The sequence below is a fragment of the Oncorhynchus gorbuscha genome, unplaced genomic scaffold (genome assembly GCF_021184085.1).
Source record: "Oncorhynchus gorbuscha isolate QuinsamMale2020 ecotype Even-year unplaced genomic scaffold, OgorEven_v1.0 Un_scaffold_6159, whole genome shotgun sequence".
Classification (NCBI taxonomy): domain Eukaryota; kingdom Metazoa; phylum Chordata; class Actinopteri; order Salmoniformes; family Salmonidae; genus Oncorhynchus; species Oncorhynchus gorbuscha.
The window spans coordinates 2,501-10,000 of record NW_025749823.1 but is presented as its reverse complement, the minus strand read 5'-3'; the positions used below and the strand labels follow the sequence as shown (position 1 = coordinate 10,000).

The 7,500-nt window shown below is 43.2% G+C and overlaps 1 pseudogene; it reads left to right on the top strand.

Annotated features, from left to right (window-relative positions):
- LOC124029335 overlaps positions 1 to 7,500 on the top strand; it is a 16,937-nt pseudogene that overhangs the window by 6,950 nt on the left and 2,487 nt on the right.

Below are 7,500 nucleotides of genomic sequence, written 5' to 3'. Positions count from 1 at the left end.
TTCTCTCTCTCGCTATCTCTTCAATCTCTCTCTCTTTTCTCCTGACATGGTTCTCTTGTTATCTCTCTTCTCTCTCTCTCAATCTCACTTCAATTCAATTCAATTCAATTCAATTAAGACAAGGGCTTTATTGGCATGGGAAACATGTGTTAACATTGCCAAAGCAAGTGAGGTAGACAACATACAAAGTGAATATATAAAGTGAAAAAACAACAAAAATTAACAGTAAACATTACACATACAGAAGTTTAAAAACAGTAAAGACATTGTGGATCTGTGTAATCTGGGGAAATATGTCTCTCTAATATGGTCATACATTGGGCAGGAGGTTAGGAAGTGCAGCTCAATTTCCACCTCATTTTGTGGGCAGTGAGCACATAGCCTGTCTTCTCTTGAGAGCCATGTCTGCCTACGGCGGCCTTTCTCAATAGCAAGGCTATGCTCACTGAGTCTGTACATAGTCAAAGCTTTCCTTAATTTTGGGTCAGTCACAGTGGTCAGGTATTCTGCCCCTGTGTACTCTCTGTGTAGGGCCAAATAGCATTCTAGTTTGCTCTGTTTTTTTGTTAATTCTTTCAAATGTGTTAAGTAATTATCTTTTTGTTTTCTCATGATTTGGTTGGGTCTAATTGTGCTGTTGTCCTGGGGCTCTGTAGGGTGTGTTTGTGTTTGTGAACAGAGCCCCAGGACCAGCTTGCTTAGGGACTCTTCTCCAGGTTCATCTCTCTGTAGGTGATGGCTTTGTTATGGAAGGTTTGTGAATAAACTTCCTTTTAGGTGGTTGTAGAATTTAACGGCTCTTTTCTGGATTTTGATAATTAGTGGGTATCGGCCTAATTCTGCTCTGCATGCATTATTTGGTGTTTTACGTTATACACGGAGGATATTTTTGCAGAATTCTGCGTGCAGAGTCTCAATTTGGTGTTTGTCCCATTTTGTGAAGTCTTGGTTGGTGAGCGGACCCCTGTTTAGACCTCACAACCATAAAGGGCAATGGGCTCTATGACTGATTCAAGTATTTTTAGCCAAATCCTAATTGGTATGTTGAAATTTATGTTTATTTTGATGGCATAGAAGGCCCTTCTTGCCTTGTCTCTCAGATCGTTCACAGCTTTGTGGAAGTTACCTGTGGCGCTGATGTTTAGGCCAAGGTATGTATAGTTTTTTGTGTGCCCTAGGGCAACAGTGTCTAGATGGAATTTGTATTTGTGGTCCTGGTGACTGGACCTTTTTTGGAACACCATTATTTTGGTCTTACTGAGATTTACTGTCAGGGCCCAGGTCTGACAGAATCTGTCAGAAGATCTAGGTGCTGCTGTAGGCCCTCCTTGGTTGGTGACAGAAGCATCAGATCAGCAAACAGTAAACATTTGACTTCGGATTCTAGTAGGGTGAGGCCGGGTGCTGCAGACTTTTCTAGTGCCTTCGCCAATTGGTTGATATATGTTGAAGAGGTGGGGCTTAAGCTGCATCCCTGTCTCACCCCACTACCCTGTGTGAAGAAATTTGTTCTATCTATCTATCTATCTCACACACACCCTCCTCTCTCCATCCCTCCATCCATCCCTGTCTCTCTCTCTCTCTCTCTCTCTCTCTCTCTCTCTCTCTCTCTCTCTCTCTCTCTCTCTCTCTCTCTCTCTCCATCCCTCCATCCATCCCTCTCTCTCCCTCTCTCTCTCCTCCTCTCTCTCTCCCTCTGTCTCTCTGTCTCTCTCTCTCCCTCTCTCTCTCTCTCTCTCTCTCTCTCTCTCTCTCTCCATCTCTCTCTCTCTCCATCTCTCTCTCTCCTCTCTCTCTCTGTCTCTCTCTCTCTCTCTCTCTCTCTCTCTCTCTCTGTCTCTCTCTCTCTCTCCATCCTCCATCCATCCCTGTCTCTCCATCCCTCTCTCTCTCTCTCTCTCTCTCTCTCTCCCTCTCTCTCTCTCTCTCTGTCTCTCTCTCTCTCTCTCTCTCTCTCTCTCTCTGTCTCTCTCTCTCTCTCTCTCTCTCTCTCTCTCTCTCTCTCTCTCTCTGTCTCTCTCTCTCTCTCTCTCTCTCTCTCTCTCTCTCTCTCAGGGATCAACTCTCATTCCAGGTGTATATGTCCTATAAAGGATTCGTTTCAGATGACTGACTCTCAGGTTGGTTTAATATCACATTGATGTGTATTATAATGATATGCTGCACAATGGTAAATGGAAATATTTATAATCTATGTGCAAGTAATAATCATTATCTCTTTCCATCGCCTATTCTCTCTCTACCTTTCTGTCTTCTGCTCTCTTGCTCTCTCTCTCCCCTTCTCTCTTTCCTCCCTCCCACTCTCTTTGCTCTCCCTGCCCCCCGTCTCCTATCTCTCGCTCCTGGAGGTCTCTGATCTCTCTCTCTCTCTCTCTCTCTCTCTCTCTCTCTCTCTCCCCTACCTGATCTGTCTGTCTCTCTCTCTCTCTCTCTCTCCCTCTAATAGTTGTATGAGGTGTTTTCCTTCCTGAAGGAGTTGGGGCTGTGGTGATGCTGCATGCTGAGAACGGAGACCTCATTGCTCAGGTATCCTGGAGTCCAACAGTCATAACCCCATTATAACCCAGTCATAACCCCATTATAACCCAGTCATAACCCCATTATAACCAGTCATAACCCCATTATAACCCAGTCCTACAGTCATAACCCCATCATAACCCAGTCCTGGGCTACAGTCACCTGTAACCCCATTATAACCCAGTCATAACCCCATTAGTAACCCAGTCCTACAGTCATAACCCCATTATAACCCAGTCATAACCACACATTATAACCCAGTCATAACCCCATTATAACCCAGTCCTACAGTCATAACCATAACCATTATAACCCAGTCATAACCCCATTATAACCCAGTCCTACAGTCATAACCCCATTATAACACGCAGTCATAACCCCATTATAACCCAGTCCTACAGTCATAACCCCATTATAACCACAGTCATAACCCCATTATAACGCCACGTCCTACAGTCATAACACCATTATAACCCAGTCCTACAGTCATAACCCCATTATAACAAACACAGTCATAACCCCATTATAACCCAGTCATGACCCCATTATAACCCAGTCATGACCCCATTATAACCCAGTCCTACAGTCATAACCCACATCATAACCCAGTCATAACCCCATTATAACCCAGTCCTACAGTCATAACCCCATCATAACCCAGTCATAACCCCATTATAACCCAGTCATAACCCCATCATAACCCAGTCATAACCCCATTATAACCCAGTCCTACAGTCATAACCCCATCATAACCCAGTCATGACCCCATTATAACCCAGTCCTACAGTCAAACCCCATTATAACCCAGTCATGACCCCATTATAACCCAGTCATGACCCCTGGATTTAACCCAGTCCTACAGTCATAACCCCATCATAACCCAGTCATAACCCCATTATAACCCAGTCATAACCCCATTATAACCCAGTCCTACAGTCATAACCCATTATAACCCAGTCATGACCCCATTATAACCCAGTCATGACCCCATTATAACCCAGTCCTACAGTCATAACCCCATTATAACCCAGTCCTACAGTCATAACCCCATTATAACTCAGTCATAACCCCATTATAACCCAGTCCTACAGTCATAACCCCATTATAACCCAGTCATCATAACCCCATTATAACCCAGTCATAACCCCATTATAACCCAGTCCTACAGTCATAACCCCATTATAACCCCAGTCATAACCCCATTATAACCCAGTCCTACAGTCATAACCCCATTATAACCCAGTCATAACCCCATTATAACCCAGTCCTACAGTCATAACCCCATTATAACCCAGTCATAACCCCATTATAACCCAGTCCTACAGTCATAACCCCATTATAACCCAGTCCTACAGTCATAACCCCATTATAACCCAGTCATAAACCCATTATAACCCAGTCATGACCCCATTATAACCCAGTCATGACCCCATTATAAATCCCAGTCCTACAGTCATAACCCCACCAACATAACCCAGTCATAACCCCATTATAACCCAGTCCTACAGTCATAACCCCATCATAACCCAGTCATAACCCCAGTTATAACCCAGTCATAACCCCATCATAACCCAGTCATAACCCCATTATAACCCAGTCCTACAGTCATAACCCCATTATAACCCAGTCCTACAGTCATAACCCCATTATAACCCCAGTTATAACCCAGTCATGACCCCATTATAACCCAGTCCTACAGTCATAACCCCATCATAACCCAGTCATAACCCCATTATAACCCAGTCATAACCCCATTATAACCCAGTCCTACAGTCATAACCCCATTATAACCCAGTCCTGACAGTAACATAACCCCATTATAACCCAGTCATCATACCCCATTATAACCCAGTCATAACCCCATTATAACCCAGTCCCCCATTATAACCCAGTCATAACCCCATTATAACCCAGTCATGACCCCATAACCCCATTATAACCCAGTCATAACCCCATTATAACCCAGTCATAACCCCATTATAACCCAGTCGTACAGTCATAACCCCATTATAACCCAGTCATAACCCCATTATAACCCAGTCGTACAGTCATAACCCCATTATAACCCAGTCATAACCCCATTATAACCCAGTCCTACAGTCATAACCCCATTATAACCCAGTAATAACCCCATTATAACCCAGTCATAACCCCATTATAACCCAGTCATAACCCCATTATAACCCAGTAATAACCCCATTATAACCCAGTCCTACAGACATAACCCCATTATAACCCAGTCCTACAGTCATAACCCCATTATAACCCAGTCATAACCCCATTATAACCCAGTCCTATCATAACCCCCATCATAACCCCATTATAACCCAGTCCTACATCATAACCCCATTATAACCCAGTCATAACCCCATTATAACCCAGTCATAACCCCATTATAACCCAGTCAACCCCATTATAACCCCATTATAACCCAGTCATAACCCCATTATAACCCAGTCCTACAGTCATAACCCCATTATAACCCAGTAATAACCCCATTATAACAGTCATAACCCCATTATAACCCAGTCATAACCCCATTATAACCCAGTCCAGTCATAACCCCATTATAACCCAGTCATAACCCCATTATAACCCAGTCGTACAGTCATAACCCCATTATAACCCAGTCATAACCCCATTATAACCCCTAGTCATAACCCCATTATAACCCAGTAATAACCCCATTATAACCCAGTCATAACCCCATTATAACCCAGTCATAACCCCATTATAACCCAGTAATAAACCCCATTATAACCCAGTCCTACAGTATAACCCCATTATAACCCTACAGTCATAACCCCATTATAACCCAGTCATAACCCCATTATAACCCAGTCCTACAGTCATAACCCCATTATAACCCAGTCATGACCCCATTATAACCCAGTCATAACCCCATTATAACCCAGTCCTACAGTCATAACCCCATTATAACCCAGTCATAACCCCATTATAACCCAGTCATCAAACCCCATTAAACCCATAACCCCATTATAACCCAGTCCTTATAACAGTCATAACCCCATTATAACCCAGTCATAACCCCATTATAACCCAGTCATAACCCCATTATAACCCAGTCCTACAGTCATAACCCCCATTATAACCCAGTAATAACCCCATTATAACCCAGTCCTACAGTCATAACCCCATTATAACCCAGTCATAACCCCATTATAACCCAGTCCTACAGTCATAACCCCATTATAACCCAGTCCCCCATTATAACAGTCATAACCCCATTATAACCCAGTCCTACAGTCATAACCCCATTATAACCCAGTAATAACCCCATTATAACCCAGTCATAACCCCATTATAACCCAGTCCTACAGTCATAACCCCATTATAACCCAGTCATAACCCCATTATAACCCAGTCATAACCCCATTATAACCCAGTCCTACAGTCATAACCCCATTATAACCCAGTCCTACAGTCATAACCCCATTATAACCCAGTAATAACCCCATTATAACCCAGTCCTACAGTCATAACCCCATTATAACCCAGTCCTACAGTCGTAACCCCATTATAACATTTATAACCCAGTCTAACAGTAAACTCAACCCCATTATAACAGTCATAACCCCATTATAACCCAGTAATAACCCCATTAGAACCCAGTCATATTATAACCCAGTAATAACCCCATTATAACCCAGTCCTACAGTCATAACCCCATTATAACCCAGTCATATTATAACCCAGTCGTACAGTCATAACCCCATCATTATAACCCAGTCATAACTCATTATAACCCAGTCCTATCATAACCCCATTATAACCCAGTCATAACCCCATTATAACCCAGTCATAACTTATAACAGTAATAACCCCATATACCCAGTAATAACCCCATTATAACCCAGTCCTACAGTCATATATAACCCCCCCATTATAACCCAGTCCTACAGTCATAACCCCATTATAACCCAGTCTTATAACCCAGTCATAACCCCATTATAACCCAGTCATAACCCCATTCATAACCCCATTATAACCCAGTAACCCCATTATAACCCAGTCATCATAACCCCATTAACCCCATAACCCCATTATAACCCAGTCCTACAGTCATAACCCCATTATAACCCAGTAATAACCTTACAGTCATAACCCCAGTTATAACCCAGTCATAACCCCATTATAACCCAGACGTCATAACCCCATTATAACCCAGTAATAACCCCATTATAACCCAGTCATATACCACATTATAACCCAGTCACAGTCATAACCCCATTATAACAGTCATAACCCCATTATAACAGTCATAACCCCATTATAACCCAGTAAGTCATACCCCATTATAACCCAGTCCTACAGTTATAACCCAGTAATAACCCCATTATAACCCAGTCCTACAGTAATAACCCCATTATAACCCAGTCCTACAGTTATAACCCAGTAATAACCCCATTATAACCCAGTCCTACAGTCATAACCCCATTATAACCCAGTCCTACAGTTTTGTTGACGTTGGAGTGTGAGTTATTTTCGACACCACACTCGAGGGCCCTCACCTCCTCCTGTAAGCCGTCTCGTTTGTTGGTAATCAAGCCTACCACTGTTGTGTCGTCCCAAACTTGATGATTGCGTGCACGCAGTCGTGGGTGAACATAACCCAGTCCTACAGTCATAACCCCATTATAACCCAGTCCAATGATGATGGTGGTGATGATGATGATGATGATGATGGTGGTGGTGATGGTGATGATGATGGTGGTGATGGTGATGTTGATGGTGGTGGTGATGATGGTGATGTTGATGGTGGTGGTGATGATGGTGGTGGTGATGATGATGATGTTGATGGTGGTGATGGTGATGGTGATGATGATGGTGGTGATGGTGATGATGATGGTGATGATGATGATGATGTGGTGATGGTGGTGGTGATGATGATGATGGTGGTGATGATGATGGTGGTGGTGGTGATGATGATGGTGGTGATGGTGGTGGTGATGGTGATGATGG